Source organism: Macrobrachium nipponense, chromosome 39 (genome assembly GCF_015104395.2).
Source record: "Macrobrachium nipponense isolate FS-2020 chromosome 39, ASM1510439v2, whole genome shotgun sequence".
NCBI lineage: Eukaryota > Metazoa > Arthropoda > Malacostraca > Decapoda > Palaemonidae > Macrobrachium > Macrobrachium nipponense.
Genome location: NC_061099.1, coordinates 58,985,387 through 59,010,815, shown reverse-complemented (window position 1 = coordinate 59,010,815; position 25,429 = coordinate 58,985,387).

Genomic DNA, 25,429 nt, shown 5'->3' with positions numbered 1-25,429 from the left:
CACACGAAATAGAATAACTCGTGATTGCTTCCCGTCACACACAATAAGAAACGGCACTATTTGAAATGTTTTGCATAATCGCTTGAAAGTTTACAGGTTCTTTTTATGAGCAAGGTCTTTTCTCAAGGCAAATCTCCTCAAATGCTGAAGCGTTTGCTTAAGAACGAACACTTTCCCAATCTTTGTACCTTTACTCAGCTTCGAGACAAGGATGGATGGTGCCTGCATCCCAAAACTCAGCCTTTTCTTCCTAATTTTCGCTCGATAATCTTATATATATATATATATATATATATATATATATATATATATATATATATATATATTATATATGTATAGTATTTATGCATATTATATATATATATACATATATATATATATATATATATATATATATCACACATACTTTAACAAGCCCACAGCAAAGAGTAAACTTGAACAACCCAATGTATTTCGGCTAATACACATCAATGTGCACTGGTCGCAAGTATATTGGCTTTTCCAAGTTTCTCTGTTTTAGCTATAGGCAGTCGTTAAGCAAAAATATTAAACTATGACCTTACAGTAACTTATATATATGTATATATATATATACATATAATATATATATATATATATATATAATATATATATATATATATATATATATAATATATATATATATATATATATATATATATATATATATATCTATATATATATATATATATATATAGTAAAGTTAAGGAAAATCTCTGAAATGATGTCGTTTCCATGAAGCGTAACATAACTCAGAGGGTTGTCTGTTTCTTCACCTTTTCATGAAATCATTTGCGGCACCACTCGATTAATTTACTAAATAAATTTCAAGTACATGCAGAATAATATGGTGTTGCCCATCGAATGAAAGCTCAAGGTTTGGTCTTTTTATTGTGTCTAATTCAGAATTGCTCCATAAAGGACTATGGTAGCTTAAATGTCATGGAAGACAATGCTACCAAAAAAATTACAATCAGTCCTCCTAGATCCCTTTTTATTATATAATTAAGACTTTCTTCATAATTCTTATATCATTATAATTCTTAAATCATTGGCTTGTCGATGTTTAGTGATACAATTGGGAAACACTACTTTTCTGCGGGTAAACCGAGGTGTAATGAAAGTTATAACTTTTGAAAGACGTATCCTTAGCCTTGGGTGACCGTCGTCAATCGCCCTTTACGCAATTTGTCCGTCATCTGTCCCTCATTGCATATGCAAATCGTAATAAGCTGCTAATTGTTCAAAGATAAGAGTCGAGATATTTTTCTGGAAACCTCTAAGGCTCTTGCAGCGACATAATGGTTAATGTAAAAATGTTTTTTTGTTTTGTCTTACTATTCATAGAATCATGTCTATAAGTTTTCTTTTTATTCAATCAAAGCATATATATTATTATTGAAATGATCATTTGTTCTGAATAAATGCTGACTGAATCATACTATTCCATTTATTCAAATGTTTGTGTATCTAAATATATAATTTTTTAGAGATAAATCTCATATGTCATAACTCAGGATGAGTTATGACATATATATATATATATATATATATATATATATAATATATATATATATATATATATATATTTTTTTTTTTTTTTTTTTTTTTTTTTTTTTTACGAGTGTCCCCCTTTCACATCTCAAATAAACGGTCACCCTACATATCCCTCAGGAGAGGTCGGAACGTAAACGTTCCCTCTGTGAACTCTCTCGAGAGACTGCGATTTTCCAGCCCCGTGATTGGCTTATCAACAGCCAATCAGGAGCGTCGTAAGGAACGGCGCTGGGCATGAGATGCACTGGTGATGTGAATCTATTATACTATTAAACATGGCGGAACTCAATGGGATGCCCTGTTCAGTACTAGCCCCTCGGGATCAAAGTATTATTTACACACGTTTCTATATTGTGTGGTCAACAAATTATATTAATAAACGATATCTTTGATCCACGAGAGGCTAGTACTAAACACTGCGCCCTACTGACCTTTTGTCATGTTTAATACTATAGTAGATTCACATCAACCGTGCATTTGATGTCTTGGCCCGTCCCTTACGACGCTCCCGATTGGCTGTTGATAAGTCAGTCCTACGGGCAGGATGTATGTTCCACCTCTCCTGAGGGATACGTTTGAAAGACGTATCCCTCAGGAGAGGTGGAACTACAATTCTGCCCATGTGAACTCTCCAGAGAGACTGAGAGTTTTCCAGCCCTGTGACTGGGCTTATCAAAACAACCAAATCAGGAGCGTCGTAAGGGACGGGCCTAGACATCAAATGTACGGTTGATGTGAATCTACTATAGCACTTCGGAGGTGACGCTAGATAGCAAGCCAAAGTAGCACCCATTGCTCTATCTTCCTGCTTTTCCTTTCCCATACACACTATCCTTTCTCAAACTTATTTTGTATTCGAAGTCTTTCACGAGTTGCTACAGTTTCTCTTCCATATCCTCAATAAGTACTCTATCATCTGCAAACAACACCTATTTCATACTTAATTTTCTTACCTCCCAACTATGTACTTCTCTCTACTGTTGTTTCTCTGAAATCCTGGGTCTCCTCATTCATAAAGGTATTACACAGCCACATCATTTCAGATACATTTCACCAAACTAGTCCTCATATTCTAATTAATGCTTTGACTTCACTATATAAACTTATCAATATCAACAATTTACCTTTTATAATGCAGCTACACCGTCTTCATTACCCTTCCATCAATTGCATCATACGCTTTGCCTAGGCCAAAGTAAGCAGCAGCATCATGTTTTGCTTTGTACTTTCAAATGTTTCACATAAATGTTTTTTTTTAACAAACAAAACTGATTCACATAACCGTCTAAACTTCACAATCTGTCTTATTCATTATCTCAACCATCATCACGGCTTCCTTGGTAACATACGAATGCTGTATCCTGACAATTTTTGCTCGCCTCTACCGATTGCACCATTACACAAATGAACAGCTATTTTCACCAAATCCAACATTGTGCTCATCAAAACACCTTACACACCCTGGTCAGCCACTCAATCACAATTCCATCACTGTACAAATGGATCTCACTTGTAATCTCATCAGCTCCTGGTGTCTCTCTAGTCTTCAGCTCCTCAATTACTCTCCTTATGTCTTCAATGGGCAGACTCCCACTATACTACCTTCCACTGTCGTGTATTCAGCTCCTCCTCACTTCTGTGTCCCAAAGTCAAAATGCCTTCGCGATATTCATTACACACACCCAGGACTGCATTTACTTTCAGACAACATCTTTCCATTTGCATTTTACTCGGAGATCCATTTGCTCATTACCTTTCCTAGCGCCTCATTGGCGTGGTTGGTATGGTCTTTGCCTGTCACCTCAGTGGCCGCGAGTTCGATTCTCGGTCATTCCATTGAGGGGTCAGAGATGTGTATTTCTGGTGATAGTAGTTCACTCTCGACGTGGTTCGGAAGTCACGTAAAGCCGTTGGTCCCGATGCTGAATAACCACTGGTTCCATGCAACGTAAAAACTCCATACAAACAAACAAACAATCATTACCTTTCACTCTGCAACTACTTCCTTTGGAAGAAATTCTTATTCCTCTGGAAGTATGAACCGTCTTTTATCCCGTTTTTATTGCTTGCCTTCTTTTTCTCGCTTCTTTTCCTCTCGACTACTTTTATTCGTCATCCTTTAGTCCTTTAAATGATCATCCCTTCTGCTTTGTAATTGTATCTTTAATAATCTAGCTCTCCATTAAAAATCATATTTCCTCATCCACCAGATGGTGTTGTATACCATCTTCACATCCACCTGAAATACTCAAGCACTAGACATTTCGATACTTATATACTTCTATGCGTTAAAAACAGTAAAATTGCTGGCTTAATGGAAAACAACAATAGCACATACACAAACAATATATAATATATATATATATATATATATATATATATATATATATATATATATATATATATAACGTATGTATGTATGTATATATACATACACACACACACACACACACACATATATATATATATATATATATATATATATATATATATATATATATATACATATAACGAATACATTCATATACATACAAAATACGTTTATCCGACAAAAAAAAAATGACTGACGTTTCTATTTTTGAGCAGAGTAATTAATCATTTCAGAAGCTATCATCGTGACAAGTTCTTCGCAAAATTCTCTCGACAGTAAACGTCAATCAAAGCAAATTATCATGTACGCACACTTAACATGAAACTGCACGATCCAATCACCGGTCTAAAATGGGAAATGGCAAAATGCTTAACAAGCAAGCGTGGACATACTATCTGAAACGAATCGATAAATCAAGACTTGAGGCAAGAAATGACTAATTTTGCGCATTTGCCTACATCTATTCTGGCAATCTATTCGTTTATCCCTTTTCATGCTCGTAAACTCTCCTAAATCTGCCCAGTACCGGATTATCCCAATAACTCCGGAACCGCAGCAGCTAAAGGCTATAATAAACTTCGGGTAAACTCGACCTCACGAGTGCTTCAGGAACGGGGTTTAGGGCGCCCGCCTTATCATATAGACCGTGAGGACGCCTTAACCAGAAGTGGTGACCGGCACCGGTGTTGCTCCGCTTTTTATCCAGCGGAAAAAAAAAAAAAAAAAAAAAAAAAAAAAGAAAAAAAAAAAAAAAAAAAAAAAAAAAAAAAAAAAAAAAAAAAAAAAAAAAGAGCGGTGACATTTCCAGGCCTTTTGCAAACTTAACATCAAAACATTACACCAAAACATTGCAATGTAAAAACGACGACTATTTCAGCGCTGGAATACCTACCTCAACAATATCACTAACATGACCTGGACTATGTTAAGTGAAACCTCACTAACATAACCTGGACTATGTTAAATAAAACCTCACTAACATAACCTGGACCATGTTACTGAACTTTTTTTTTTAAGTAAAACCTCACGTGGAAACGTGAGGTAAATATGCAATAAAAACGAATCACGTGTTAAAGTGTGCTTATAATCATACAGCATTCATAAAAAGGATGAAACAAACAATTTCCAGGCAAACAGTCATAAACAACCAGTGAACTTCAACAGATATAATTGTACAAAGGAAACCCGCAACAAAGAAACACGCAGCAAAAAAGAATATAATATAAATATTAAAAACGAGCTAATGAATGTTAGGAATGTTATTCAGGTCTCCAGAAACACGTCAACATTATTAATCTAATTCTTGTAGATTTCAATAAAAATAAAAAAATTAAAAAAAAAACTGCTTTCAATGACTATAAACAGGCAAAAGCCTCTGAAAATTTCTCTGAACGGGATTTTATCTCAATGGAGCGCAAACAGACCTGATACCACAAATTTACATGACACTGACACTATGATAATACGCAGCTAAGACCCATCTTTTCTTCCTGATGCAAATGGCATGCGAGTCTCACAATATCATCGCCAGCTCAAAACCCCTTTCTTTCATTTGACTTTAATTAATGCTTACATGCAAGGTCATATTTTCGTAATTCACGCTTATTATGTACGAAGGTATCGTGCGGGAAAGACCCATGTTCAACTTGTCCAGATCCGCACAACAGAAATATATTCCACTCGTGATCTCGTTATGTTTGTTCATTTGAAATCGCAACAACAGAGGTCAAACAAATGCGGACTGAAGAGGATGAATTCAAAACTGGCAGAATAAAAATGTATGAAATTTTCCTTAATCTTTCAAAAAATGCTTTATTATTATTATCTTTAATTTAAAAAAAAAACAGAAACTTTAATCACATATAGTCTTCTCACAGATAGCAATAAAATCGAAATCAAAATAACCGAATTTATACACTGGGTTAAATAAGTTAAGAAGAAAATCCTTCGGGCGTCGTGTCTTAATATTGAAAGCCATCCACCTCCCCGAATACACTGCCAGATCACGAAACGCCGGGCGTTTAAAATTTAGTGAATACAATTAGAAGACAATTTGGGTGGCCATTCATTTATCCAAGAATAACACAGCTAACACGAGACGCACACTCACTTAATTGTTATGATGCTTTCTCAAGCAACTCTGAAGTCTCCCACGTACAGCTCAAGCTCTCCCTGTCAATGTTGCTAGCCAATTACTGAGTAATTCAGTGATACGTAATAACTTTAACTTGGGAAATGAAAATGTCTTGTTTCCTGTAAATATGCATCTACACTATAACTAAAAACGCTATACATACATACATACATATATATATATATATATATATATATATATATATATATATATATATATATATATATATATATATATATATGAATAATTATCACATCACCGTGATTCATATAGATCATTCGAGCTACAAATGTCCTTTAATATCTAATTCGCTCTACCTCGGAATTGATATATTTTCATATATGTACCGAAGGGGAATTTTTAGTTGATAATAATTTCGTCCCCTCATGAGATCGGAACCACCGTCCAACGGACAGGAACGAAATCAGGACCGATAACGCTCACTGTCGGTCTAATTTCGTTTACTGTCCGTCGGACGGTGGTTCGATCCCTATGAGGGGACGAAATTATTATCAACTAAAAATTCCCCTTCGGTACATATATGAAAATATATCAATTCCGAGGTAGAGCGAATTATATATTAAAAGACATTTGTAGCTCGAATGATATATATATATATATATATATATATATATATATATATATATATATATATATATATATATATATATATATATATATATAAAAAACATTCAGCTACAGATGTCGTTTAATGTCTAATTCGCTCTACCTCGGAAATAATATATAATTATATATATATATATATATATATATATATAATATAATATATATATATATATATATATATATATATATATATATATATATATATTTATATATATATATATATATATACCGAAGGGGATAATGATAATTTGACTGATAAGTAATTCGTCGTCTCGGCCTTCGAACATGAGAATCAACGACGTACAGTAACGATAAGTACAAATACCTGCGTTTGACGGGGATTTGTACAGGAGAGTCGGTATAAACTTATAGAGAGAGAGAGAGTATAATTATCAAAAATTTCATTATGGCACATAATTTCTGTTACCATTCTCTTACACAGAACTTTACAAATTCATGCAGCTGTTTTAACATTTCCTCTGTGGCACGGTTTACTTTAACTTACACTTGTGTTACGGTGAGGTATGATGCTTAATTCAAATTACTGCCAATGACCGGATATAAGGCCAGGTCAATGATCCACGTGACTAGACTCTCTCTCCCCATGTCCTTGCTTAAGGGCACATTGGGAGAGTTCTTAAGTATCATTCATCCTTTCAACATTGATTTTTGGTTTCCAGGGTCCTCACTTCTTTCCAACAGCGCTTTCTCTCTCTCTCTCTCTCTCTCTCTCTCTAAGATGATGACTCCAATATTCAGTCGATAGAATTAAAATCCATCAATGAATACTCGGATATGACGATAAAAAGATTTACCATTCATCTAGACAACTACCGTGTTAACCCTATACTCTATTCAGTAATGAAATTCTCATGATAATTAACAGAGTTTCAGACAATGCCTAAAATGATACTGAGGAACTGGAGTGCGAAGACTCTAATCCACAGGATAGAAAAACCAATATTCTTGCGCATGTCAACTTAAATTTTGTTCATTGTTTCTGAAAACACTGCTGTATCACGGACTAAATGCAGATATACATGTAGACTATACATACACACACATATATATTCAGAAATGCAGAAGTACACGCAGATGATTAAGGTGATCAATATATGGAGAGAGCGCAAACAAGGCCTGTAACAGAAGAGGAAAGAGGTAAACAAGGACTTCCGAGAGAATTTTTTTTTTTTACAGGGAAATGAATTCAAAGAAGATTATTGTACTAATGGAACTGATCAGGGCGAGTAAAGTGTGCCTGGTGAGGGAAATGTTCCAAGGGAATGGGTGAAAATATGAACTGTTCCTTTGTATGAGAGTAAAGGTGAAGAGGTGGTTGGACAATTGCGTCCCAGGCAATTGCGTATCTGGACGTTTGCGTACCCGGACATTTACGTACCTGTAGAATGTAAATCACAATTATTGTTACCATAAAACCATTGAACTACAAATCACAGAACTACTAATTATAAGCAATGATTGTTAGCAGACGAGAGTGAATTGTTACGAGATAGATATGAGATTTAAGACATAAAGATACTGAACTGTTGGACTGGACGAAAACCTAGTACAGATGTGTGATACGATCCTGCAGAACGAGAATGCATACTGAGAACCATGAAGTGAAACGAGCTAATGGTCATAATCATGGTTCGTCTGCTGCTACAGTCAAAGCAAAGGAGTCCAGTCACTCCATTTTAAATTTGAAAGAAATTGTGATGTCCTCATAAGAGGCAACCAGAAATCTTATTGGTACAACTCCGTCAAACCATATCGAATTTTCCACGGCAGAAATGCCTTCTGCTTCGACAGGTTGTAGGAATGTTCGTCGCTGGAGACAGCTGGCTGAAAATGCTCTAGCTATACCAAGGAAAAGATGTAATTTCGAAATCCCGAATTATCGTCTTCTCCTGAGTGGAAAATTTTTAAATTTTTCTTGCTGTAGATACCGGCATAAATGAAGTTACATACATAGGGTAGGAAAGGGGTCGGAGTGGACATAGGATTCAACCAACGTTCTCCATTACATGATGCAATGTTCATGACGAGAACAGTTAACGACTTGCCAAGGTTTCAATAACAGTTTGGAAAGGGTGCATAATGCAATTCAAAATGCTATAACATGCCATCATCACCATTGCATCTGGAAATAAATTAATGCTTTAAAGGAAGGAGCTTAGGCAAAGAAAAAGAAGACTGACTATCAAAGATGAGTTCCCGTTCAGAAAAGAAATAAAAAGGTCAATATACGCCGGAAGTCATTGATTAATTATAATCAATATAATCCCGAAAAAAATCTGTCATTCTTACGAGGGGTAGCTTATAATATGCACACCTTCTAGATGTATGATTAAAGGTGATTATTTTAAATCATTAAACTTTTATTAATTTTCTGAAGAAACATAATTATATGTCTTTAAAAAAGTATAAAATGAAATATAAGTTTTTAAAATGTAAAAAACATGCGAATAAAATAACAAAATATTGATGAATATATATATTTATGTCCTTTGGTATTCAGCATAAATAAAGATATAAATAGAAATACCTTTAGAAAATATAAACCAAAAATGTTAAATTTTTGAAGGTATGAAACCTATACACTGCATAAAAAATGTACGTTTATATATTCAAGCAATATTCGGTATAGATAAAGGTGTATTTAAAATGACGCAAAAATACGGGTACGCAAATGTCTTGATTCGTTTTGCTTGGCATACCACGAAAGCTTTGCTAGGAATCTGGTTAAGATTAAAAACCAAATTACAGAAGGTCTGAATACTGGACTGATAGAACATAGAATTTAGGCCAAAGGCCAAAGGCTGGGGCCAATGAGGTCCAATCAGCGCCGAAACGGATATTGGCAGTAAAAAGGTTCGAAAGGTTAACAGTTGGAAAACCTCGCAGTTACACTATAATACAATTGTTAGAAGAGGGTGGGACGTAAGATGGAAGAAAGAAAATATGAACGGAGGGACAGTATAAGTAACGAAAGGGGATGCAGCTAGGGGCCGAAGGGACATTGCAAAGAACTGATATTGGGGGAATAAATTCCTATGCTTAAGGATCCAAGGATGTGTTGGAAAAGTACAATTTTCTTTGACAATTGCATAAATGTTCTGGTTTGTTGTTCGATTCCCTAGTATTTTTACTAACAGTTTACTCTACGAGGAAATTAGACGTTTTCCAGCAGATTCACTAGTCTTACAGTATGCACTCTAGTTGTCGGTGTAAAAAAAAAAACCATTCATTATTTGTATTACGCCTAAGACTTTTTGGATGTTACTAATTTAATATTTGGTCCCTCGAGTAAATAACAAATTTTCTAAGCTGTTAGAATAACCGTATTTGTTAACACTAACCAAATGTTTCATTCTCACCTCACGAATTACTGACTGAATCAGGCAGTAACTCTATACCTTGGGAATAACTTACACCCAAGAGGAGTCTTTACTGATAAGCACTTCTGCGTTGGATAAGAACCACTTATAAATATAGCTTTCCTTGGGTATAAGTTATTCCCAAAGTATATTAGCTTAGATATTAAACAATAATTGTGGCTTAATACGTGTGAATATAGTCTTGCACGTGAAAGTGACAAATATATATATATATATATATATATATATATTATATATATATAAATATAATAATATATGTATTGTATGTATATATAAATAATATATATATATGTATATATATGTATTATATATGTATGTATGGATAACTTGGATGTGTATATAATTCCAGGGAATTGCTTCCCTGCACCTAAGTTGGCACCAGGTCCAGCTGCCCAAGTTGGTATTACCTGGATATATATATGCTCTGAGCTCACGGTGCGAGCACCCACTATCTTGTAGGCTGAGACCTCTCTGGGTAAATGCTTTATCTAAAATGAAAACCTGCGGCCTTGCTCAAGACGCACACCAAAAATCACTGGCAGCTGGAAGATGGATAAGGTTAAAGTAATTAGTGCTCTGTCTCTTCAACTTCAATGCTGGATGTCTGGCAGAGGACTTTGGTTAAAAACCTAACAGCAATCTTGGAAGACATTGGCCTTCGTCAACTAGGAACTGCTTTAGTGTAATAAGACAATGAATTCTCTATGGATTCTGCCACTTAACTGGACTGGCACAATTTAGAAATGAGTGATGAAAATCTCCTGGCTTGCAAATGTTATGGATGAACTGTCCCAGGATCAGATTATTATTACTATTATATTCATACGCAACAAGCCCACAGGGGTCTTTGAATTGGAGATTCAAGTTTCCAAAGAATGTGGTGCTCATTAGGAAGAACTGAGAGGAAGTAAAGTGAAATACAGAATGAGGAGATCCCACTTATAAGAAAACAATAAATAAATTCAGACGGAGATGAATAGATAAAAAAGTATTAAGATGAAATAATAGTATTGGGGTAATAATGTATTGCTTTTCTGCTTAAGCTTTTGAAGTTCCAACGGCACATCCTCTGGGAGGCTGTTCAACAGTTCAACAGTATGAGGACTTTAATAAAGGACCTCAGTAAAAGACCTCTGGGACTGAGAAGTTCGACAGTGAGGTACATTTACTGCATATCGATGCTGCTGTTCAGCGAACTGGTTGCTCTCGGCAGATAAGGGGGTTCAGGGATCAGTTGTGAATGTGAAAGATCTCTTTTGATCTGAAAGACAACTCATGAAAAAGTGACAAACATGAGACCATCCGTCGATGGTCCAAGTCACAACTGCTACTGTTAGGAAACAGAAACCTACCACCACGAACCCTTCTAAGAGATAAATCTTTGGCATAAACAGACATCCACACCAGGGAACATGTTCTAGTAAAGGAGTACAAATGACCTAAAATGGGTTGCATTGATTTTATCACTGTTGTAAATATGAGGTCTTACAAACAATACCTAACTTTCGTGCTGAACCTTTCATTAGATGTTTCTCAAAAGTTAGATGCAAGTCAAAAGTTACACCAAGAATAGTTGAAGCTTCAGACTTATTCAGCAAAATTCCATCCACCTGAATGGGAGGATGGGCTGGGAAATCTGTACAAGATCTGCTGATCAACAGTGTTTTCGTTTGACTGGGGTTCAGCCTTATACCTCACTGACTGCACCATTCACTGAAGGGTCAATGTCCCAATTTAGGCTGAGGGCAGCTTCATTTCTCACACCCACAATTGTTGCATCATTGGCATAGTAAACAATCTTGTTTTCCAAGCCAACAAACATATAACTTGTATACACTAAAAATAACAGTGAACCAAGCGAAACTAGACACAGCAACTCCTGAACACATCAACTAGCTGCTGCCTACCTATAAGGATGTCTTGAAGTAATCCTAAAACATGTCCACCCACTCCAAGATTCTGAAGTTTATAAATAAGTGCCTCGTGATTTACTAAATCGAAAACAGCACTAAAATCTATTTGACACTCAAAACTTTTATCAAGGTTCCCTTGCAAATGGCACACGTCAAATCTTAAAGAGCATCACAGATACATAACAGCTTCCTGTAGGCATAATGACTATCAGCTAATAATCCTTTAGATTACACATACTTATATTGTGGCTTAACAATAAGTTTTTCAGAAAATTTGGAGAGCACAGGGGGAATAGAGATTGGCCTGTAGTTAATGCAGCCTGCAGACACTGCTCTTTGGAGCAGGCACTGTATTACTAAGCTTGCGCTCATCCACAAAGATATTATGTTGACATAAAAATCTATAGAATTTAGTAATCTTTGAAGACAATTCACTAAAAACATTTTTAAAAACAAAGGGAAGAAAACCATCAGGATCTTCTCCAACTCAGCTATCAAGATCATCCAGAATTCTATTAATATCCCAGGAGCGAAATGCAAATTTTGTAAGAATAGGTTCAGGATGACAAGTATCAGGGAGAGGGACAGCCTCAGCTGATTGCTTAGCTTTAAAAGCTTAATGAAGCAGTCCAGCCTTTTATCTAGGGCCAGTAACTAATCTACCAACATCTACTTGTAGTGGTGGAATGGAAAATGAGCCTGACCCAAAGACAGAGGATGTCAATTTGGTCCACCACAGATGAGGCTGAGTAATTCCTTCAAGTCTCCTCTTCAAGGAATTATTGTAATTTCTCTTGGCTGTATTACCATACAGCTATTTGCAGCACGGCAAGATTCAATAAAAATGGTGTAATTTTCATTTGAATGATTTTGTCTCCATGTGTTGAATCTGGTCTGTTTGTCATGGTAGGCTCGTCTACATTTATCGTCAAACCATGGCTAGTCATTTGCTAGGGACATATCTTATGAAAACAGACATCAGCATTTCATTTAGCTTCTTCTTGGGATCAGGATCTAATATAGGAACTGAAATATTAAGTGACTGACAAGCTTCAATAATGCGATCCCAATTAGCTCTGGATTTTAGCCAGATCGTTTTTCCAATGACGGAATTAGGAATATACCGATTGACAGATATGCCCATCTTAATGGCGCAGTGATCAGAAGTGCCTATATGTTAACAGACTTTGGACTTCACAACAGCTGGAACATCTGTGAATATGAGGTCTAATCTATTACCAGAAATGGGCATGGGTTCCTAAATTAACTGGAGAAAATCAGGATACACAGAACTCAAGAGCAGACCGGCCATGTTGATCTGTGGAATTTGAATTTAGCCACTCACTTTGCTTTGCATTACAGTCTCCACAAATAATGAATGAAGGTTTTGAATCATGTCACCGAGCCCTACTATTCCTTTCCAAAAGACAGTTATACGTGTATAGAATCATCGATATTTGGATTATGGTAAACAGCGAATGCGTAAACGTTGTAGAACGTACTGAAAATTTAAAACAAATGACTTCATGGCAACTGCACTCCAAATTTCTCTGATATTAAATAGGTCATCCAGACTTAGTGAAAACAGCCATACCTTGCGTATGTGGGATGTTAGGACGATGAATAAAATTAGAGCAATCAAACTTTGACATGGTAGCACTTACAAGAGTCTCAGATAAAAACATCAAATTGTGGTAATAGGTACAACTCTGGAGGTCATAAAAAGTTTACCTTAAACCCCAAATATTTGAGTAAAGTACTTTGCAATTTTTCTTACTGTGATGAGTAACAGGCCCAGGATTCAGCTCAATGTCCTCCAAAAGACTTAAAATTAATAACAAAAAATCGGCATCAAAACTAATAAATAGACTCCTAACAGTAGCTTGTAAAAATCAACAGAATTAAAAACAATACCATCATCAACTACAGTATTTATATTATCTAAAAATATTTGGCTAAGAGTATAAATAAACATCACCATATGTCATTGAAAGAAAATGCCGGAAGCAACTGGTTGCCAAGGTGGGGCCGACACACATTGTAGGGCAATAGAAATTCGCCAGGTTTGCCACAACAACAGGGGGAGGACAGTCAGGATGGATTTAGAAACAAAATACTCGGCAGGAAAAAATTACGTATAGCCGGAATCTTTTTACTGATAAGCCACCAATCAACTTATCCTTTCTCATCAGCCTCACCTACACAGTTTTCGAAAAAGAGGAAAGTGAACGAAAAAGAGGCTAAATGACAGATTGATACACTAATGAACCATCTATTGAATTTCATGTTATTTATAAAGGCTCTCTTTTTAATCAAGTCACAAATGGGTTTGTGATCAGTAAGCACATTAACTTTATGACCCAAAAGTATATGTCTAAACTTCTTTAAACCCCAATATAAAGTTCGATATTCTCTTTCGGTTGAGAGAGACAAATTTTCTCACACGTCTTTCATATGGATATCTCTATTATTATTATTGGTATTATGATCCATGTATTATTACCACTGTATGCATTCTTATGCCAGCTCTCCGATCATGTGCTTATAATCTTTCAATAAATATTCTTTATCAAACTGTATGTTTGTTTCTGTTTGTGAACAAACACAAACGTCTGAACTTATCCCGTCTTCGTTCTGTCGGAGGTCGGGAAGTAGCACTTTGCAGCTCGCCAGCCAAAAACCTCTGTGAATATACAGTAAATAAATCGGTTTGAAATCCACTCAGCACCTCAGTCAGGGCCTCCTTCTCAATATACAGCTAGTAAAACTAAAAATAAATAAATAAGTGAATAAATAACAAATAAATAAATAAAAGAAAAGAAAATTAAAGCGAATGTAAGCAGTCACGTCAAGCTTAAAAGGATAGACCAATTCTAGTCAACTGAAGCAATGGATGTGAAAATGATTGATGGCAGAATGGAAATAGATTTATACGTATATGCATTTTAGTGGTAAAAGTAACATATGAAGGAAAAATGAGAAAGAGGAGGAGAATTACAGGACAAGTTAAGCAAAACAGGAAACAGGATATTGTTGACCCCATTCTCTTATAGAAGCCTGGAAACTGAATGTACTTGAATGAAGAAAGGTGGAAGGCACAATCTGCACAGCATAAGTAGAGTGATTATAATTAATCAAAAGGGTGAAAAATACCGCGACGCTATGACGTGATAAAAAGGTTAGTAACGCCCAGGTCAGTTCATTGTCAAGTGATCTGGACATGTGGTGAGAATCGAGGACGATACGGTGACGAAAAGAATATCATTCAGAAGTTTTGGGAACAGAGTTGGTGAAGCAGATTAGGTACGAATATGCGCTGACTGTATAGAGTGAAAGAGGTTAAAAACGATGGGTTAAAATTTATAACAATACACATATATAAAATCTACAAATTATAGTTAATTTTCTCATAAAAAAAAGCTTGTTTACCTATTGCAAGCAAAAGCATGAAACTCCTTGTACAGAATTTCCACTTATATTTTCAGTGGAAACTCTCTAATAGCAAAGTCAACTTATAAAATATACAGCATTATGAACACTGAGACAACAAACGCTCAACTGACAACTTAAAATCACACTGACAAGTCACCTTGTTATGTATATCACCCAAGGACTAAAAATGGCACCACGTCTAATGAATCATTTTATACCACTGAAAAAGAAACAGCAACACTTTTCTTGAGCTCCAGCAGTTTCCTTCTTCCACAAAATGAAAGTATCCTTACCAAAGCGCGATCCATTCACAGTACGTCAACGGAAAGAAAGTTTTAAGCAGGCCCCTCTCACATTTTTCAACAGTTTTCCGCCTCCCTTTCTCGGGACACCTTCCTCAACATGAAGAGTTAAAACTTTAACATTTATCATATATCTCACAACAAATGCCTCCAGCGGTGAATATCAGCAGAAAAACAGTAGATAACCCCACCGTGCGGAAATTTAAACCACACATCACAGAGAGAGAGAGAGAGAGAGAGAGAGAGAGGAGAGAGAGAGAGAGAGAGGAGAGAGAGAGGAAATTTAAACTACACATCAGAGAGAGAGAGAGAGAGAGAGACGAGAGAGAGGAGAGAGAAAACAACCAAGAGAGAGAGAGAGAGGAGATGAGAGAGAGAGCGAGAGAGAGAGAGAGAGAGAGAGAGAGAGGATATTAAAACAACACATCAGAGAGAGAGAGAGAGGATATATAACAACACTCAGAGAGAGAGAGAGAGAGATGAGAGAGAGAGAGAGAGAGAGAGAGAGGAAATATAAACAACACATCAGAGAGAGAGAGAGAGAGAGAGAGAGAGAGAGAGAGAGAGAGAGAGAGATATATAAGCAACACATCAGAGAGAGAGAGAGAGAGAGAGAGAGAGAGAGAGAGAGAGAAGAATATAAACAACACATCAGAGAGAGAGAGATAGAGAGAGAGAGAGAGAGAGAGAGAAAGAGAGAGAGAGAGGAAATATAAACAATACATCATAGAGAGAGAGAGAGGAAATATAAACAAAACATCAGAGAGAGAGAGAGAGAGAGAGAGAGGATATAAACAAAACATCAGAGAGAGAGAGAGAGAGAGAGAGAGAGAGAGACCTTACCTTACCTTACCTTACATCTTGTTCGGGTTGCCCCAGGTCCCTCAGTGTGAGGCACCTCTAATGTCTACCAGAGAGTTGCTAGCACATCTTCCGGTATATTTTGCATCTTCCAATCTTGGATGGTCTGGGATGCAGTTTAGATATTTGTCGAGCTTATTCTTAAACACATCTACGCTCACTCCTATATATCCTCAGATGAGCTGGCAACGCATTGAATAGACGCTGCATTATCGATGCTGGTGCGTAGTGGATTAATGTCCTGTGTGCTTTCCTTATTTTTCCTGGTATAGTTTTGGGCACTATTAATCTACCTCTGCTTGCTCTTTCTGATATTTTTAGTTCCATGATATTTTCTGCTATTCCTTCTATCTGTTTCCATGCCTGAATTATCTGAGAGAGAGAGAGAGGAATATACAACAAATCAGAGAGAGAGAGAAAGAGAGAGATAGAGAGAGAGGGGAAATATAAACAACACATCAGAAAGAGAGAGAGAGGAAATATAAACAAAAACATCAGAAAGAGAGAGAGAGAGGGAATATAAACAACACATCAGAGAGAGAGAGAGAGAGAGAGAGAGAGAGAGTGAGAGAGAGAGAGAGAGAGAGAGAGAGAGTTAAAAACGGAGCAAAATGCCACGAATTAAAACAATTCGTGTGTGACTCGGGTATCTTGAGGCCGCCTCTGTGATATAAAGGTAGGCTAAACAATTATTTGATGATATAATGCTAAACGCTGAAGCATGAATAACGAAAAACACCCAACTTAATTATGCATTAATTATAAAAAAAAGAACTAGCGTGGAAGTCTTAAGTGAAGAGTCAAAATAAATAATGAAATTTAAAGATCATAATGAACTTCAGATATTCGAAAACATATACCATGAAAAACAAGTGCCGAAAAATAACGAAAAACACAGGAAAAGTACCGAACGTTTATTCGGACTACCAAAACAACCGTTCTGAATGGATTAATAAAGGATTTGTTTTTTATTTTTATTTTATTCAGCAGATGAAAACTATTCATATGAAACAAGCCCACAAATCTATTCATATGAAACAAGCCCAAAGGGCCACTGACTTGAAATTCAAGCTTTCATAGAATATGACTGTTTAAACCTCCAACCACAGGCCCCACACAAGAAGAAGAACTGTGAAGTTATAGTATTGATATCAAACTAATTTATTTAGGATGTTAAGTGTCCTTGGCAGAGATATGTCCTCGACGGAGTGTTCTTGTTTCTGCGTCAAAACCAGTTAAAACTAAAAACTTACTGGTTTTATCTGAGATTGGAAGGGAAAAAAGATCAAAATGCAAGGCCAAGAGGAAACGAGAGGCCTGCCTCATAAAACAAGAAAGGCTATACGAAATAGAAAGCTAAAAAAAAATAAACGAATAAATATATATAATCATATCTATTCACATATACTATCTATACATACACACATATTGCATATGCATACAATTAAAAATTTATTCAGGCGACCACCCGCCACCCTAACAAACATGCATAACTGCTCTACATCAAAACCATCACCGATAATTGTAGCAAGGCTAAAATGTCTTCTGTTACGTCACCAAGAGAGTTGTTTGTTTGTTTGTATGATGCTTTTACGTTGCATGGAACCAGTGGTTATTCAGCAAGGGACCAACGGCTTTACGTGACTTCCGAACCACGTCGAGTGTGAGCTTCTATCACCAGAAATACACATCTCTCACTCCTCAATGGAATGGCCGAGAATCGAACCCGCGACCACCGAGGTGGGACGCTAATACCATGCAAACCACGCCGCTGAGGCGGTGTCACCAAGAGAGGAACCTATGACCAAGATTCCCAAGACTGGGGCATTCGACCAGCAAGTGTCTTACAAAACAGTCATCGCAGAATGGAGGATTTTCTTCCTCTGTCACGTCCCAGTCCTCTGTTGTTTGCGCTTAACATCATTTGCTATTTCTTCATTAAGTATATCTTAGTTTTACCAGACCACTGAGCTGATTAACAGCTCTCCTAGGGCTAGCCCGAAGGATTAGATATTTTTACGTGGCTAGGAACCAATTGGTCACCTAGCAACGGGACCTACAGCTTATTGTGGGATCCGAACCATACTAAATCGAGAAATAAATTCCTCTAATTTCGCGTTGGCAGAGCCGGGATTCGAACTTCAGACCACCGGATTGGCAGCCAAGCGCGAAAACCACTCGTCCAGCGAGGAACTACTATTTCTTCATACTGGGACTAATATTTGCGAGCTTATCTGCATGACTTTATCAGGTACGCCGTTGTTATAGCCTCCACGATCTAAATTCCCTCCAGGTTTGCAGTTCAGTTTGATAAAAAATATGAACCTCTCGTTTCTCTAAGCATTTTGACAGTTCAGCTTCAGTGCTTCATTCTAATCACTACACCTTCTTAGATACCTTAGATATTGGACGTTTCGTTTACATATAAGTTTTCTTTATTCCAGTTGGCCTTAAATGTCTTAGCTTGTAATAGCAGCCTCATATTGGCCATGCTGCATCTTTCGTCTATCAGATGTATAAGACTGAAATCAAATCAAATTCTTCTAACATACAGTTTTCACCCTATCAGTTATGTCAACCCTCTTTCACCCCGCAAAAGGGGGGATTTCCGATCTCGCTTTCTACGGTTACTGTTCAGCAGAGATCAAAGCGAACCACTTTTATTCCCCACCGCCCCATAACAACCGTCAGTCCAAATACATATAAATCAACAACCCCATACGGTTCAGTAATTAATCTTTCCCTTATATTGCAACCTTCCATTTTCAAGCCACTGGTGTACCACTTTCTTCGGAATTAAGCCCAACCCATTTTTCTTCCTTTCTTCTTATTACCTTCGGGTCTGCGCTAGACAAGGCCACTGGATCGCCTGTCCCACTGGCCACAGCGTTTTCAGAAACAGAATATTTGTTCGCTAAGTGCTGGAGAAAAATTCCTCAATTATTGTAGTTTCTAGTTTGTGCACTTTTGTCTTGGCAATAGAATGTATATTTCTCTATTATTTCTAGTTCTCTTGTTCCTTGGAGACTGTAAACCCAACAGGAAATATCATTCTACTATAGCTATAAAAGGTATATATATATATATAATATATTATATATATATATAATATATATTATATATATATATATATATATATATATATATATATTATATATATATATATATAATATATATATATATATATATTATAATTATCACATCACCATGATTCATATAAATTATTCAAGCTACAAAGGTCCTTTAATATCTAATTCGCTCTACCTCAGAACTGATATATTTTCATATATGTAAACCGAAGGAGAATTTTTTAGTTGATAATTTCGTCCTCTCATGGGACCGAACCACCGTCCAGCGGACAGGGACGAAATCAAGACGACAGTACGTTAACGATTCGGCTAACAAATGAGGTTATAAATTTATACCGATTCTGACCTTACAAATCACCGTCGAACACGGTTATTCGTAATTAGAATCGATATCCAACCCCCTCTACCATATTAGCAAATTCGAACGTTTGACGAACGTAGCCATATGAATAATTATTACATCACAGTGATTCATATAGATTATTCGAGCTGCAAATATCTTTTAATATCATGGGCGCGAACCACGGAACCAAGAATTCAGGACGTACAATGATAGCCTTGTGGTTTAAAGCACTTCACTGAGCGTCTTGAATTCTTGTGTGGTTCCGTGGTTCGCTCCCATGAGCCGATTAATTTCTTAACTAAAAAAAATTTCCCTTTGGTTAACATATATGAAAATATATTAATTCCGAGGTAGAGCGAATTAGATATTAAAGGACATTTGTAGCTTAATGCGAGTGTGCATATATTATATTATATATATATATATATATATTAAATGATATATATATATATATATATATATATATATATATACAATAATATTATTATTATATTAGATATAATCTATATAATATATTACTATAATAAGATATATTAAATTATAGCTACTATAATATAATATGTATATATTTAAATATTATATAATATATTAAATATATTAGTATCTTATATATTAATTTAATATATATAGATATATTATATATTAGATATATATATATATATATATATATATATACTATATATATAATATATATATAATCACAGTCTAAAAGCAATCGCCAACACGCAAGCTCTTAAGAGCGCTCCCTACTCAAGATTTCCGTTTTCAATAATCCCACTCTCATCGCTCACTGCCAGTCAGTCCTTCTTCTTATATAATTAAGGAGATAGATGCAGGTCGATATCCAGCGGAGCTGACGACAGAAAGTGACCTTTAAGAGCCGGTGATTGTTCTAAACCTTTTCAAAAGGTCTGACGTCTTTCCGGTCCACTCTGCAACCTGTTACGAAAGCCTGGTTGTAGTGGTGGTAGATGTAGGAGTAGTGTGAAGAATAAAACTACGTCAATAATGCTGATAGCTGCCTATCTCATTTCGATAATACGCGCTACATATTGAGTATATATTTTGTTCTCTTTTTGTCTTTTTGAAATCTTAATATTGGCTTGAGTAATCCGTTCCCTTATACCGAAGAACCTTATGACCTTAAAAGTTTATTGATTTTTGCCTACCTCTAATATAAAGAAGATTTTCTCAAAATAGAATGTTTACATGTGATAAAAACGCGAAGAGCAGTAAACTGGAAACAACTACAGTAATAAATTCCTAACCACAAATAAAGCACAATGGATAAAATAAGTAAAACAGATGAAATCCAGCCTTATAATTGGGAATTTATCTTGGTGGAAGCCACAAGATGAACTCAGCATTTGAAACTGCTGAGTATATATATGGTCACCGATCAAAGTAGGATGGATGGATGGATTTTGGCATTATGCCAAGCCTGGGGCAACTAAGGCCATTCAGCGCTGAAAATGAAATTGACAGTAAAAGGTTTGAAAGGTGTAACAAGAGGGAAACCTCGCAGTGGCACTATGAAACAATTGTTAGGAGAGGGTGGACAGTAAGATAGAAGAAAAGGAATATGAACGGAGGTACAGTAAAAGGAATGAAAGTAGTTGCAGCAAGGGGCCGAAGGGACGCTGAAAAGAACCTTAAGTAATGCCTACATTACACCGAATGAGGTGCACTGACGACACTAACCCCCTGCGGGGCACCGATCAAAGTCAGGCAACTAAGTGTAAAGCAAATGATACCTGGAACGGTCAAAAACTGGCTATCTTTTATCAACTAGACTTACCTGACCGAATGGAATGCTGAGGAAATGACTGACACCTCGATTCCAGGGAACATTGGCAGTATTGAAGAGACAAATTTCCAGGAGGAACCATGAAAATAGTTTTTTGAGCGTAAAGCTACAAGTAGCGACCCAACTGACGGGAGTGACGGCAGGTAAATGCACGTCCTCACACTAATTAGCTTACAACAAAAAATTAAACAAGTAAACAATACGATTTTTTTCGGCGCAGTCGAATTTTCTGTACAGCGTATAATGCTGTATGTAACTCTCAGCCACGACCCATGAAACTTTCAGCCACGGCCCGGTGGTGGCCTGTCCTGTTGGTACCAATAGCGGTGCTAGACAAACGATCTTAGCTAAAATTAATTTTGAATAAAATAAAAACCACTGAGCTAGATGGCTGCAACTTTTATAGTTTGATGATTGGAGGGTGGATGATCAAAACAATATCAATTTGCAGCCCTCTTGCATTAGTAGTTTTTGAGATCTGAGGGCGGACAGAAATAGCATTCTCAATAGTTTCCTTTTACAGAAAACTAAAACGGAATTAATCGGAATGGTTAACAGTTGATAATAATGAAGTTATTATTAATAAATCAAGATACAGAATAATTTACAACACCGAATGCATCGAAATAACGAAAAAACACAATGACAGTGATTCAATGAAAGCTTCTAACTGAAATAGAGTAAAAGCTACGTTCGGGCATTGCATCTCCAAGTAGCGCTTCATATTCCGAGCATCCATTTCCAACCAAGCAGCTCAAGCAGCCGCCACGCCCCGTTTTCCTTCATTCCTCATTACGCATTAAGCGACCAGAAGCAGGTCGATAACCAGCAGGGCAGAGATGACCTTTAAGTGACGATGATTGCTCCACGTCGTTGAAAAAGGCAGAGTTGTATTTTCGATCCAACTCTCAGGGTACAGGTGTTACGTAACCCTGCATCTACTACTGTAGTACTATTATTACTGAGAATAGTAATAGCAATATAATAATAATAACAGTCATTAAAAACAATATTTGCAATGAAAATCATTGAAATGGGACTGTTTCAGATGTGATTAAATATCTTTTGTTCACATTTTCTTTCGAGTAGGATAACTGCTCTCATATATTATGGATGATCCATCTTTTGTTCCACTCGCTAATAGCACTGATTCGAAGCCATATTCACTTGATCAATGACCATACCCTTCTTTTCTCCATTTTCTGTGGGCACTATTTCTGTCACTGCCACTTCCTTCAAGCAACTTGGAATCCCCTGTCAGGAAACCTCTTCCCACATATGCTCTGAACGAACAAACAAACTATCACTGGACTGCATGATGCAGCGACAGTTTCTTCCCAATTATAGTTTTCCTGACCTTTATACCTTCCAATTTTACATGAATGCTATGAATTTCTATCCTCCAAGAGGATAGTTAATTCCAAGATTAGAACTTGTTTGTTTTCGTTTTTTTTCTGGCATGGGCTATTTTTTTAGGGGTAAAAAGATACCCAGCCCTGAATTAGAAACTGTCCCAAGTCAGGATAACAATATGCAGCGAAAGGTCTGGATCCCTTACTAATCTATTTGCCAAAATGAGGATGGAGGGCCCCACTCACATAATGGACTGATTCAAAAACACCAAAAATGCGGCCACTTCAGTCCATTTTACCCAGAGAAAAACACAGATATTCTAAACAAGAAAGAGGTTTTATAATGCCGGAAAATACTGACATTCAATCAACATTAAATTAAGAAACAACATCACTCCCCAGCATCCATATATTCCACTTGTTCTGCAACTGGCCATGAAAAGGCACGATAAATTAACTTACAACATCTTACCCTTGGTATTCTAAGTAATAGGCATGTCATAAAATAGGCATGTCATAAAAAAAATTTAAGCCACAGGCGAAATGCTAGGACCTATGAGGTCATTCAGCACTGTAAAGGAAATTGAGCGTGAAAAGGTTTTATATTCGTAACGGGGGAAAACATCACAGTTGCACTATGAAACAAATGTTAAGGAGAGTATGGAGAGTAAGATGGAAGAAAGAGAATAGGGGTAAGATGGAAGAAAGAGAGTAAGATGGAAGAAAGAGAAAAGGGGTTGCAGCCTAGAGCTGCATAGAAGCTGCAAAGGAGACGCCCCGAACTTACTTCTTCTTTCCCATCGTTTTCCCCACATCAAGGGGTCAGTTGCCTGATGTACCTTCTCAACTGCCTTCTATCAAAGGCATCATCCTCCACCAAACCTCTTCTCTCCACATCTTCCTTCACTTTATGTTGCCATCTAATTCTCTGTCTCCCTCTCGATCTTCTTCTCTAACAAGTTCTTCCCAAGCCCTCCTCATTCCCTCCTCGTCATCCATCCTCAACACATGTCCATACCATCTATCGTGACTCTCCTTTCACCTCTGTAATCTTTACTAAGCCTGCCCTTCTTCTTATTTCATCATTTTCCAATCTCTGAGGCAGCGATATTCCAATAATCCACCTCAGCATTCTCATCACTGTTCTCTCAAGCTTTAATTCCTCTATTCTTCCCCGACCGCATGTTTCTGCTCCATACATTAACACTGGTCTTCTCACTGTTATTGATCTTGAGTTTTAGCTTGATTGACATTTTCTTATCACACTCTACTCCAGTTACCTCTCTCCACTTCCCTCATGCAGCTTTTATCCTACCGTCAAGTTCAGACTCACATCCTCCCTCTTGGCTTAAAGTAGATCCTAAGTATTTAAATTTTTCTGCCTGTTTTATAATTGAGCCTCTTCTTTCTTGTATTATTATTCTGTCTATCTTCCCTACTGCTCAGCAGAACCTCTGTTTTATTCACATTAACCTTTAAGCCACACATCTCTAAAGACTCCTGCCACTCTCCAACCCTTCTCTGTAGGTCCTCCTCATTTTCAGCAGTAATCACCAGATCATCAGCGTACAGCATCTCCCACAGCTCTTCATTCCTGATCTCTTCACTTAGCACATCCATGATCAGCACAAACAAAAATTGGTTTGATGCTGACCCCCTGTGTAATCAAACACTAACTTCTAAGTCTTCTGTTTCCCCAACTGCTATTATTACTTTTGTGCTCATTCTTTTATATTTTCATCTTGACGAGCCTAACCAACTTTTCTGGGACTTTCCTTTTCCTCAAACACCAAAATATCACTTTTCTTGGGATTCAATCGTATCCTTTCTCTAGATCTATAAATGCACAATAGAGCTCCTGGTTTCCATGTAGCCTCTTTTCCTTAGCTGTCTTATTATGAAGATGGCATCCACTGTCCCTCTTCCTCTCATGAATCCATACTGCTGTTTCTCGATCCTCTTAATCCCTCGTCCATTATTCTCTCTAAAACTTTCAATCCATACTCTATTAGTTTAATTACTTGTAGTTACCACAATCCATGACATCTCCCTTCTGCTTGTATATACCATTAGACTCTCCTCCCGTCCTTGGCATTTCTTCCTCTTCACATATAACTATGAGAGCATAAAAGCAGGCGAGTCCGAAAGAACATTGAGAGGTTATTTGACCTCAAAACCCATCAAAGAGTATGAAATGGTTAACATCGCTGTGTCTCACCGGG